A 13,172-nucleotide genomic window follows, 5' to 3' on the forward strand; every position below is an offset into this window, starting at 1 on the left:
ATTAAAAGAACTGCATTTTCTACATCTGTAATTATTCTCCCTTCTTTCACCTGTAGTATTTTGTATTTTATATAGTAGTAACTTTAATGCTTTAGATATACAGTGTACATGGCATAAAGCTGAGGTCATAGTTGCTTTCATTTTTTATATCCTCAAAGCTGTGCTTTGAAAGTACAACAGCCAGAGCTGTCACTGTGATTAATTGGAAACCATACTCCTAAAAAGCTGTAAGGGAGGTCATGTCATACATAGCATGAGAAACTCACAGTCAGACATTTTCTAAGTTCCAAGTGCCTAAAGTTTCAACCATAAAAATGTTTTTCTTTACAAATACTGTGAACAAATAAAAATATATTGTACGTGCTTCTGTGGCTCCCTAGCAAAGGAAATATTTTTAAAAAATAAAATACTGAAGTTCTATAATTTCAGTTCTTAAACTATCACCAGTCTCTAGAACGTCTAGATTGCTGAGTTTATGGATCAAACAATATCACACAACCCCACACCATATCCAATGAATGATGTGTTAAGGATTAATAGCATACAACACATTCCTGAGGCATACGTTACTCACGTTTCCTACTCTGCACAGAAAGGACCAGAATCAGGATTTTGGTCCAAAATATGAATTTTGCTTTTAAAAAATAAGTGGAAACCAGCTTCCTTTTAGTGGAATTTTTTCCCGCTGTCAGTATTTTCCAGGCTGATGCTGCCTAACTGCATTTCCTCTAAATTTCTCTAAGCCTCTATTCTTTCCACCTCAGCAGTTCTAGACATTTCACAGAATCACAGAATGGTTTCATGTTGGAAGGACTTTTAAAGGCCATCTACTCCAACTCCCTGCTTCCACGGGCAGGGACATCGTCCAGTAGATTGAGATTAGCAAAGTCCTGTTCAGCCTGACTTTCAACATTTAGACCTTTAAGTTGTTCCTCCCAGAATTGTTTGAAAAAACCATTGTACAATACTGGAATATTCATATTCCCAGCCTGTGTTCCCTGTCAAGCAGGTTTTGCTCATATCTTTCAAGTCCTTGTTTCTTTTCCCAAAGTTCATATTGTTCTTATCTGTCCCTCTTACCCCTTTTGCTCAGTAAAGCTTTTCAATATTGCCTTGTGATTCCTACATTGTTTAGAGGCTCCTTTTCTTGTTTGTCTTCTATATAATGCCTGATCTCCTTATCCTAAGACAATGAAACAGATTCATTCCTTCAGCAGGTCTCTCCCTCCATAGCCTCAGCTCCTTGTTCAAAATCCATGTTTCCAATAGCCCCAGAAGCCCTGAACTGAATAGATCCCAATCTCTGGAATCATGAGTGAAATACGTAACTCTTAAAAGGTTACAATTGCTGAAGTGTAAAATGTCAATTCATAACATTTGCAGCACCTTCTGAACAGCAGGGATTTTTTAAAGGCATTTAAATTAGCTAAATTTTGGCAGAATTCCCCAATACACATTAAAAAAAAATAAATGAGACAAAATGCTCTATTGTCATAAGGGCACTCTTTCTTTAATCTAAATTTCAGGTCTAAGTTTTAATACTTGTTATATATTTGCATATTGTGGAAAGGGCCTTCATATCCTTGCTAGAAGACACTTGGGGAAATATGAACTCTTACAAGAAAGATCAATGTCATGCTCCAAATTAAAAATGGGGGCCTTTACAACATAAACTAGGGAAAATTTCTTCTTCATCACATTTTTGGCTAAGGTTTTTGATCTTATATATGCAAATGAGATGCAGTTAACAGAAAAGCAATACATTTTTTTCTCATGACTGGCCCCACCAATATTCCCTCCTCATCAGTTTACTTCCAATCTCGATCAAAGTCCTGAAATTCAGAGACTAGGAACATTTTGCAAAATTATATGTCTATAATGAATGTTTTCATGATAGAGAAAGAAATTATCTCTCTTTTTATAAAAAAAAAACCTTTAAGCATGAGATGAGAACATTAGTGATGAAGATTTAGTTCAATCCTGCTTCTTACTTTAGCAAAGTTATAGTATTTAATGGGGTTGTAGCAGTTTGCACTGAATGTTTTTATTAAGTATTTTTTTTCATTTCTCTAAAACTACTTTTTCTTTTCTCTCTTATGACCATGATTTTTAGTATTTACTCATCTTTTCCATTTACTGCAAGCATTCATGTATATCCTTTTAGACACTAAACAAAGAGATTTCTTGTTAATCTTGCAGATTTTTTGGCGTAAAAAAACCCTCAAGTTTAATGACAATGTTGTTTCATAGGTTTCATGTCAACACAAGCCAAATCACAGTAAAACTGCTATGATGCAAACAGATTTGGTCCACATCTGTTAAAACCCAGTTTTCAAGGGAGAATCTGTAAGGATATTTTTAACATGTTGACTGTATTTATATACAATGTTGACACACACAAACTACCATGGATGCCAAAATATTTGAACATTTCAACATGTTTAGAGATGTCAGAGACTTTCTCTATTTTCAAATTGCTGTCTCTAAATTTAGAAATTATTAATCTGTTGTATTAATTACTATGTCTCCTTTGGCTTGCTTATATTTAAATTAAAAATATATGAAAATATAAATATTTTAATAATACTTAATACTTTTTTAACATCTGTACATATGAATTAAAATTATTTTTATATTAATTAAAATTAATATACACAAAACTCCAGATACACACACACAGGGTGAACTACATTTACTATGAAGTAAAAAGTTTCCCAGGCTGGAAAACCTCCATTAATTAGATACAGATTCTTCACAGAATTATGTGAATTTTCTTCCATGACATGATTATGGCTTTCACATTTGTGTAAATAATCTGCACCTAATGTGGGCACAACAATCTGACCCTCCAAACTGTGCCTATAAAAGCTAATACCTCTGTCCCTGAGTGCATGACAAGGACACAAATATTTCTAAGCAATGTCCAGCAATATTAAAAAAAGTCTTTTTTATTATGATTTAGCTCAACTATAAGCCAAGATTTCTGGAAATTGCCACTGATCCAATTTAGTACAGCATGGCCACAGTGTTCTTTTCTTAAGATAAAGAAAAACTAAAGCTTCCCAATTAATTACGAGTTTTCATGATTTCCCTGCCAGACAAATTGATTCAGTTGTACACTCAATTTGATTTTGTGCTGAACAGCAAATGACTTGCTTAGAAAATAAAGAAATGTGGTTGGAACAGGGGTTTAATTAATTCTATTGAAAAATACCTCAAATGCAATATACCCTGAAGAAATACTCCTCCAACTATATTCAATAAAAGTTGTTTATCAAAGTAATTATTTCCTTTAGGGAATTTCTTAGAATTTTCTCTTTAAATAAATGAAGGCTCAAAAAAGCAAACGTTTACTTCTGTGACCTTGAAGAAACACCTCAGTACAAAAAATTTGCTTCAGCAGGAAAATAAAAGAGTGTTTTGCCTTTTAAAAAATATTTCATTGCCTATGTTAGTAAACCTTATAACAAATTAACCCTCGTATCTCTGCTAAAATGTTTCCTTTTTTATCCACAGTAAACCTTTCCAGTTATGGGAATACATTACAAAGGATATATAATGTAATATCTAATACAGAGGGTATAATACCTTATATGATATTAATATGTAACAAAAACTATGTTCTTTTAATCTAATACTTGTTTACCTAAAACCTGCTGTACCTACATTTGGATGTTATTTTTAAAAAATGAAATATTCTCTTAACATAAATACTTTTGACTACCTGCATTGATAATGGCAATAATGTTGACTAACTTGAGTCCAATGGTTTGCTAAACTCAGAATATTAAATCAGAAATCCATTGGAATTTTCAGATAGGACTGCATTGGGGTTTTCAGACAAATTAATTTTATTATCTGATTGGCTGCACTGCAAAGGTTTTGAGTTGATCACTCCTTTTAATAAATTTTTAAGCAAATTTAAATCAGAGAGGAAAGGTTTTCCATGAAAAGCAAAATTCGAAGCCAAAGAAAAGAGATAAAAATCAACCCAAAAATCCACTGTTAAGTTTATACATCCAGGAAAAAATAGTTGAATATGACCGAAAACCTCCCAGAGATGTTTCTATATAAATACATATATACATAAAGACCCTTGGTGTGAAGACATGCATGTTCTATTTTGTGAATGAGGGTGACACAGCTGAGAAATCGAAATCCTTTTATCCACCTGTAATGCTTCCATTTCATGGTGAAAATTTCCTTCTATCTTATTGAGAAGACTTCTGAGCAAACTGCTTCCCAAGTTATTTCATGCAAATTACTGTAGTGAGGAAGCCAGACTAAATTTCAGCATGTATATTTACATATTGCCATAATGGCAACAGAGAAAGTGTCAGTCATCCCCTAAATGCCAAGTAGTTTAAAAGCCAACATTTGAATAAAGTTGATGGACTGGTTTTTTTTAACCTTTCCTTCTTTTAGTAATTTTAAACAGAGAATGTAAAGGCATAAAGAAAAAAATCAGTTATACTTATCAGCTCTGAATTCTTTAACAAGTCAGTTTTTCCATTTTCCACTAAGATTTTTTCCTCTTTCCATTTTCCACTAAGATTTTTTCAGACTCAACTTCACATATCTTCCTGGGGAAATCAAAGTCCTTGTATGTACTAACTAATAATTCTGAGTCTTCCCATCTGCTTTTCCCCGATGCACTTAACAGAATAGGGCAAGAAATTCCACAGCAAGAGCCACACCTTCTCCAGCTTGAAGGGATATTTTCAATGCTGTCTTGTGATTGGTGAGGCAACATTTAACATGTTTGTTGTTTAGTTGGGGTTTTTTTGTTGTTTTTTTACCCTCAGGCAAGCAGTAATCCCTGCTTGTTATCCTCAGGTTATATATTTAACTTAAAATGAAGAAGAATTACTAAATTCTTTTTGCCCCTGAGGTTTTCCAGCAGCATAAAACATTAGCTTCTGGCTTCCATGTTAATTTGCAAACACTAAATCTCAGGGGCTTCTCGTCAGATATGTCTCATCTTTTTTACAAGTGATTTTCATTTTGCTGTAGATATTAGTAAGTATCATCATCTCTAGCACTTTTCAAAATATAGAGGAAAATATGTGGATTTTGAATATTTTTTGAGGAAACATAAATGAATTAATTTAATGTTGATATATTTTATTTTCATGACTTCATTTTGAGGAAATAACTCATTGAGACAGCCTAGAGGTTTCAGGCATCACTCAGCAACAACCAGTTATCCTGGTTCTCAGGGTCTGGGATGTGAGAAACAAGTCTTATGGAAAGACAATGTGTGGGTTTTTTAAATTATAATGTAGCTAGGTTATCCAAGTAACCCACTTTCACTGCAGAATTGATTAGCACAACTAAAAACTGACAGATTTCTCCAAGTTGTAGTTTATTGTTTCATTTCATCTTTAGCCTTGGGAACTCACAGATATGTAAACCAAAAAGTTAATTAATCTTCAAATTATAATATAATGTCTCTGCCTACACACTTTGAATCTCCTCAATTAACATTACAATTTTTTAAAAATATTCTTAACTTTTTCTTTTTCCTTTTGTTCCAGACTTTATTTCTTAAAAACAATGTTAAATGAATGATTCTTCACTTACTTATTCCTGCTTTTACATAATAGTTTCTTAGATGACTGAGAGACCTCACATTAAATCTTTCCAGCCATATTTTAATTCTTTCATTATTTTATTCCCTCTTTTTATAGCTCAAAACAATTACAGTGTCTCAAACTTTAATTAAAACTATTTGCGTATTCACTGCAATCAGGACTTGTTTGTTATGCATTTCAAATTTTATTTTTGGAGAAATCCATGGGAACTCAATTTCTGAGACTTGTGGCTTCAAGATATACCTTTAATTATCTCTGAGCTTGCATTCTTGAAATATGCTTATCTATTATAACACATGTATTTCCAGTATAAATTAAAAATTAAATAAACACAATTATAACTTATAAGAAAAAAAAACCCTATCCTTGAGCTGTGCCTCTAAATGTTTAACATGTAAGACTTGTCTGCTTTGACATAATTTTTTTCACATCAAGGGAGGGAGGGAGGGAGGGAGGAAGGAAGGAAAGGAAGGAAAGGAAGGAAGGAAGGCTCCTCAATTCTTAAATGAGTGAAGGCTAGTGGTTGCTATAATGGGAGGCATTTTCTCACAGAATAACACTTCCTACCCATGATGGAAATGTAGCTAAACCCATGTAACAGGGTGTCATGCATATTGCATCTGTCTGGGAGGCTGGCTACTAGTTCACACTGGTACAGTTCTGATAAAAACACTGATAAAGCAAAGAAACCCAAACCAAAAGGAAGATGCTTCCATGTTAACCTTGGTTCTGCTAAATAAAGCCTATGAAGAAGTTGACTTTCAAGTATTTCTAAATTTAGAGAACTGCTATATTGCTTAATCTGAGAAAATCCAGTTATTTCAGGGATAGTTCATTCATTAGTTTTCTTGCCTTGCTCTTTGCTAAGAAGATAGATTAGGTATTTGAGCATGGCCTGAATTGTTCTTAGCTTTTCATTGCTACCATTGTTTTTTTACAACTATATTAACAAAATAAATATTTACATTCAATTGGAATTAAAAATTGTAATCAATTTAATTTTTTCATGTCTAGGGTGGAGTTCATAATGAAAAATATTCTGAAAGACTATTTGAGTTATTTCATTAAAGCTATTAACTGGAGGTATTTTGAATCAATTATGGTACTCTGATTTTGGTTGAGCACAATACTTCTTTCTACTTAACTGGCATCATTAAACACCAGTTTGAACAAATAACAGGTTACTTCCTCAGCTTTACATGTTACAAGACAATTGAATATTAAAATTTGCATTAGTAAGGCCATTGGGCAAATTCATTCATTGTCAGTAAACCCAGTAATGTGATGAAGTTCTATGAGGGATGAATTCTTCCTTGAGAATATGTCTAGTCTGAGTGATGAGGTACATTTTAGGTTTAATGTAAGTGCTATAATCCTAGTACTTGCCCGAGCACTGATAAATTGGGTACGCACTCAAGACTGGTTTATGAGTGATGGAATACATTTTAGCCTAATACAAATACTCTCAAACAGGAATTCACCCTAGCCCTGACAAATTGGATATATTCTCAGGACCTGAGTTGTCCCTGATGTGACCTCATTGACTTCAGTGGGGTAAGTAGATATTAAAAAAACTTGACACAAAGTAATTATTTGTGTGATCTTTTGACTGATTATGTAACACAATCTTGAATTGATGGAAAATTTTATGTGAGGAATTACATTAATCCTTAAAATGACTTGATTCTCAGTCACCTGTGGGGATTCTTTATTAGCACTTAGAAATTTACATTACTTAGAACCTTCTGCGACTCAGTAGACGTCAACCTTTTTCTGTTTATCTCTGTAGAGACGTTAACTTGAAGAATTAATGTTAATTTGAATAATTCTTTTGTCATTTTAGTCTTTGCCAATCTCTTTGTGTTTGCTTCAACTAACAGCTCCTTTCTCAAAGAAAGAGGAACCAGTCATTTGCAGTTTATATCAGGAGATAAGTAAACCTTGTCCTCTGATTTTTGCGTGATCTCTAGGAGAAAAGGATTTACATGTATTCTCAAAGGAAGGAATTTGCATGGATAGAGCAACACTCCCAGACTGTATATTGAATGTTTCCGGGTCAAGATCTATTAAATGAAGTTGCATATCTCCCTCCACACCGGTTTGCAGGCAGTAACACTTCAAAAATAGCATGGGGACGTTCTTTCTCCTGTTGTGCTGAAACATGGCATCTTCTTTTGCATATGTACCTCTGGCTTTCAAGAAACTAGTCCAATTCTGAGAAATCTTCTGGAATTAACTTCCCCTCAACTCAAGACATGCCATGTTGCCACTGACAGATTGAATGTCAAGGGCTGTTTGCTTTAATCTATGGGTATTAAGAACTTTTTTACCTCTGGAAGAAGATATTGATGATGAAGAAGGCTTTTGAGTGGTTGTTTCCCAAGTAGCTTGCGCATCACCATGGTTTAAAATAGAATTTCTTTGTGAAAGCATTCTTGTCCTCTTTCTGTGTGGGGGATAAGGTGCTGAAATGCACATCTCACCAGAGCATTCCCATCTGTTTAATGAAAGCAGACTGCAGCATCTTTGAGGTCCTCAAAGCACACCTTTCAAAGCAGTTCTGAAAACTGATAGACTTCTCAAATTTCAGATGTAAGGCTCTGCTCTGTGATAGGAAATTCAATCTCAGAAGAGCAGCTTTTGGTTAAGGTAAAATATGAGATCATTTGAACATAAGGAATCAGAACAACAAGGTCAGCACCACTGTCACTCATTAAGTGCTGTCTGCCAGAATAGCACCTTTCCTTTCTGGTACAGTTTCAACAGCAGAAAATGGAGTTAAGAAATAAAGAAAATTTTTTTCTAACATTCTTTTTGAATATTGAACCTTTTCACGAAATGTCTGTATTATATTTTTTGCATAGTGAAGCTGTGAATTTGCGAGTCCCAGACATTGTGCTGTTCTAAAAGTTGCTGTATAGAATCACATCATCTTGTAAGAAATTTGGCAGTGTAGTTTCACTTGCATTTTGTTTTAAACCAAAGAAAGATGTTTTAGTTTTTAATACACATGGATTTTACAAGGGCAAGTTGTTTTTTCAGTATAAGTCATTTGACAAGATTACACTGTGTCTCATGTCAGTCTCTGGAAAATACCTCTAATGCTTGCTTTAAAAATATTAGTTTTCCTTGTGTGTGATTTCTTATATTTTAGTTTAAAATTAAAATTATTAATCTTTAAAAATTTTCAAAGGGTTTTAAAGATTTGTTTAATGAAAATTCATACATCTGGAACTAAAATTTCCTTTGGCATATGGTAACACTGAACTACAGATTTACACTTTCTAAAACATGCAAAGACCTCCCAGCATTATATCCAAAGCACACATACCTGTCAGAACGTGATCGCTGAAATTCAATTTTTTTAAATCAGAAAAAATTTTCAAAATTTTTGTTGATATTTGCTTGAATGCAAGTTTTATTGTGCATATGTTGAGGTTCAGCACCTACTAAGTTTAATACTCCATACTGCCATATTTTTTAATTCAGTTTTTTTAAATTAAAGATATTTGGTTTGTTCCTTTTTCTATTTTTACTTTTCCCTAGGGCACTTCTATTCTGATTTAGCTCTCCTGTTTTGAATTTTTTATTTGAATTTTCCATAAGTTTTTAGCTTACTTGTTTGGTGGTTTATTTATTTTTTTAACTATTTTACTTACAATTTTTTCATTTTGTCATAAATTTTTGATCATTAATCTTTTTATTATCCTCTATCATTAGTCATCTATTTTATTTTGACTGTTCAAAATACACTAGAAAAAAAGTTGCATCCTATCCCTTGCATGCCATTGGAGATTATTTTTCCATATATATTATGTGTATATCCATGGTTTTACTTGAAAACTGGAACTAAAAGAGAAACTAAACTGGAACTAAAGAGAAAAAGTTCTGCCAAGAATGCAATGAAGTTGTTGTCAGCACCTATATTGAAGTTGGTGCATTTTGGAGGGAATATTTTTTGTCATTACAAGATTGACTTCATTTAATATTGGCTCTGAGAGTTCATTTTTTCATATGAAATGGAATAGAATTCAAAAAGTTCAATCATGCTAATACAGAAAAAAAATCTAATTTTATGAAAAAACCAGACTTTTCCTACTGATTAGTTACCTTTTTTTTAGAGTAGGTAACTGAATCATGGAATTATCTTCAAAATAATTTTATTTTTGGTCACAATTTAAATAAAAAATACCATGTGCAAAGTTTTCTTTTTCCTCAATAGGGATCAGCTGTCAAATATGGAAAATCCTGTCAAGTTGGCCTACTAATAATTTTCAAAGATAAGCAGAAATGTTCTTTCTTTTTTTTTCCCCTTGTGTTGAAAAAGGATAGTAATTATCTTTCACTGCTCACCAGTGCAACTCTAGTAAGAGAAGTTCAAGTTTTCTACAACAGTTGCAAAGCTCAAGAATAGTATTGTAGTATAATAGGCTAATATTGTAGTAAACCAGAATAGTCCATTCTGGGTTAAGTGGGAACCAGCTCTGGGTGGAAACATAGCTTATTCTGTGATAAGATGAAAAGCAATTACATACACATAAAGAATGAGAAACAGCACAACGTAGAAAGCCCAGTGAACACTTAATGATGTTTGAACTGTTTAAAATCACAGTTTAATGAAGAGGAAAATTTAACCTCTTCTTAAATTAAACATTCACATTTCAATTTTTGTCTGCGACCTTTTAAAATTAGCTATATCATTATTATTTTGAATATTTTATAATAACAGACTAAAAAGGCTTACTGATGTTTGTAATCTCTACATGCTTCCTTGTCAACTGTAATATAAAAACTATTTTCCACAAAAAGGTATTACTTATTATAAAGACATTAACAGTATAAAGCAGCAAGAATTAATTTGTCGTTGCAGTTATATTTAACTTTTCAAGACTCTTTATAGTCAGGGACTAATGCACATTTGTCCCAATTATCAAATTACTGCTAATATGACATAGTTTTTTAACCCTGGTTGTAAATTTTATTGCTTTGTTGGACAATTCTGTCACACATTGAGGATTATCCTCTGCAAATTTGCAATGTTTGCTTCCATTAACAATGCTGTTTTGAAATACATGGAATAAATGTTTCAAAAAAGTCCAAATAATTTTTTTCATATATCTGTCACCCCAGGACACCAATGGATATAAAAAATATAATTTTGCAGGCTTTTTTAAGCTGTACAGTCTCTGGATGATTGTTGTGTCTAACTTTTTAAAACGCAGTTTGCATTTTTGAGTTTAGGTTTCACAGCTTTCCCAAGATAGTTTAATAAATATTACTGTAAACCATGGTTCAGACAGAGATAGATTTGTTTAAAATTAGCATTCTCTAATATGAGCAATGGATATATCTGTTTTAATACTTTTAGAAATATTTTGGCTGGATGAACTTCTTGTCATGCCTGATATGGAATTTTCATCATTAAACACTTTCTTGTCATCCATATTGATGCTCTGACTATGAGTCTTTGTCTGAAAACTCAAGCTAGGTAACATGACAGGAGATCATGTTAGGAAGAATCACATTTTACAAATGATGTGGCAAGGACAGGTTAAGGCCTAATAGGGTTCAAATCGTTGATTTTATCTCAATGTGTTCTAAAACTTTACTTGTAGCAGGCAACCTCTGGCTTCTGCTGTTCTGATCGGTGTTTAATATTCCTAAGCCAGAGTGAGGTTAATGTGAAGTTTGACTCCACTGATTCCTCAGCTGAGCTATTCTATGAATTAACAAGGTGATCCATCACATATGCATTATCACTCAGAGGTGTACAGTGTGTCCTACTTTAAAGAGCACATCAATTTATGAGCCTTGAAAAAATGTCCAATGCCATGAGTCACTGGCAGCAAAGAAGTACTAACACTGACTCGTTCCCATTTGTGGTAGTGATGAATGTCCTTTGAATGCAAACAGATAACCATGATGGCAGAAGCCTTCTCAGTAGTTCCTCAACTGCTTGGAGGGTTTTTCTATTCCTCTAGGAAAAGCTGGGTTTTTGCTTTCTGTATCCAGTGGTACGACCAAAACATATCCAAAACTTTTAAGCCCTATGTAAATGTCCAGCTGCCTGCTCAGCAGGAATTCTGTCAGTGTGGTCTTTATTAATGGCTTCAGGCACTGTGTGGAGATAAATACAGAGCAAGGGCATGACCTAGCTTTTTTCAAGCTGTGCTGCCACATTTTTTATGTATGTCATTGTCAAATGAAAGAAAAATCTTTCCATCTCTCCAAAAAGTACAGCAGACAGCACCTGTAGTTTCTCAGAACCCTTGGTCTGTATTCCATGAAGCTGTTCTACCAATTTGAGACACTAAAATGTCATACTGTCTTCTGGGGTGCTGCCATCACTGCTGTTGAAGGATAAACATGGATTGCACTTTCTATAGAGTCTAAACCTGCCTGTGTTAGGAGTGACATGACAAGATGATGAGCAATTATAAGGACAATAATGCAAATATGAAGCACTTATTTATGGACAAATGCCTTTCTTCAGGGGTTGTTTTACTTATAAAAATATGCATCCAAAAAACCACTTCAAGAAAAAAATAGCGTTGTCATTGCAGAAGAAATTAGCAAGGCTTTTGGTGGAAATATCACTGACTTCTGCAACACAACCTTTACGAAAATGGATCAATGGGCTAGATCCTGAGGATTCTTAAGAGCAATCAGAAAAACTGTTTGATCCAATACTTTGTCCACAGATATATTCTGAAAAGTAAAGAGGAATCTCCATCCTTTATAATTAGCATTTCTCTCTGAAGGAATAATCAAGTCCTTCAACAAAGTAAAGATTCATGGAATGTAATTGTGATTAACAATCTTTCCTACTCACATTGTTTTAGTGAGTACATAAATAAACTAGGAAAACTTATTAAAGCTTCAGATGAATTACACAACAGAAAAACTGGTGGCAAAAAAGAAGAGCTTTTTATTCAAACCATGCAAGGAGTTGAAATGCATCTAGAGAAAATACTAACAATCAGCATGTAAAAAAACCCACAAGAATAGTGTATGCAAAATCAATTAGCAAAATCTATTTACCTAGAAATGCAAATGCAAAGCTGTCCTAAGATAAAGGAGAAATATTTGAAAACTTTTAATTAAAAGATATTTAAAAGTTATTCTGAGAATCACTATTTGAAAGAAAGTGATAAATTGCAAATACAAATGGTGTATAATAAAACATTAACTTATTTTTGTGGAGACTCATAATAACAATATTAAAATAAGTTAGAAAAAGAGTTTTATATTTTGTGCTTATCCAGGAGAACTTTGAAATAGGTGAGTATTGGAATAGAATCCCAATATTACCAGGTAGATTGTGCCTGGGCCAGTCTGACCCTCGCTGCTGGGCCAAAGGCAGCAACTGTGGTATATCACCCCAGAGACACCTTTAGCTTGCTGGAGGTTGCAGCTGGGCACTGAACAAGTCCAGGCTTGTTAGGAACTCTGTTTACCTCAGGAGGGAAGGCTTCAGGCTATGGTGAGGAGGAAGGAGACGGATTCTGCCGGAGGGTTAATATCCAGAGCTTTATTCCATGGTCACAGAGGTCTAACAGCTCCAACAGAATACCGAGC

This window comes from Melozone crissalis, unplaced genomic scaffold (assembly GCF_028551555.1).
Source record: "Melozone crissalis strain CALT ecotype California unplaced genomic scaffold, PUWL_Pcris_2 ptg000042l_1, whole genome shotgun sequence".
Classification (NCBI taxonomy): Eukaryota; Metazoa; Chordata; class Aves; order Passeriformes; family Passerellidae; genus Melozone; species Melozone crissalis.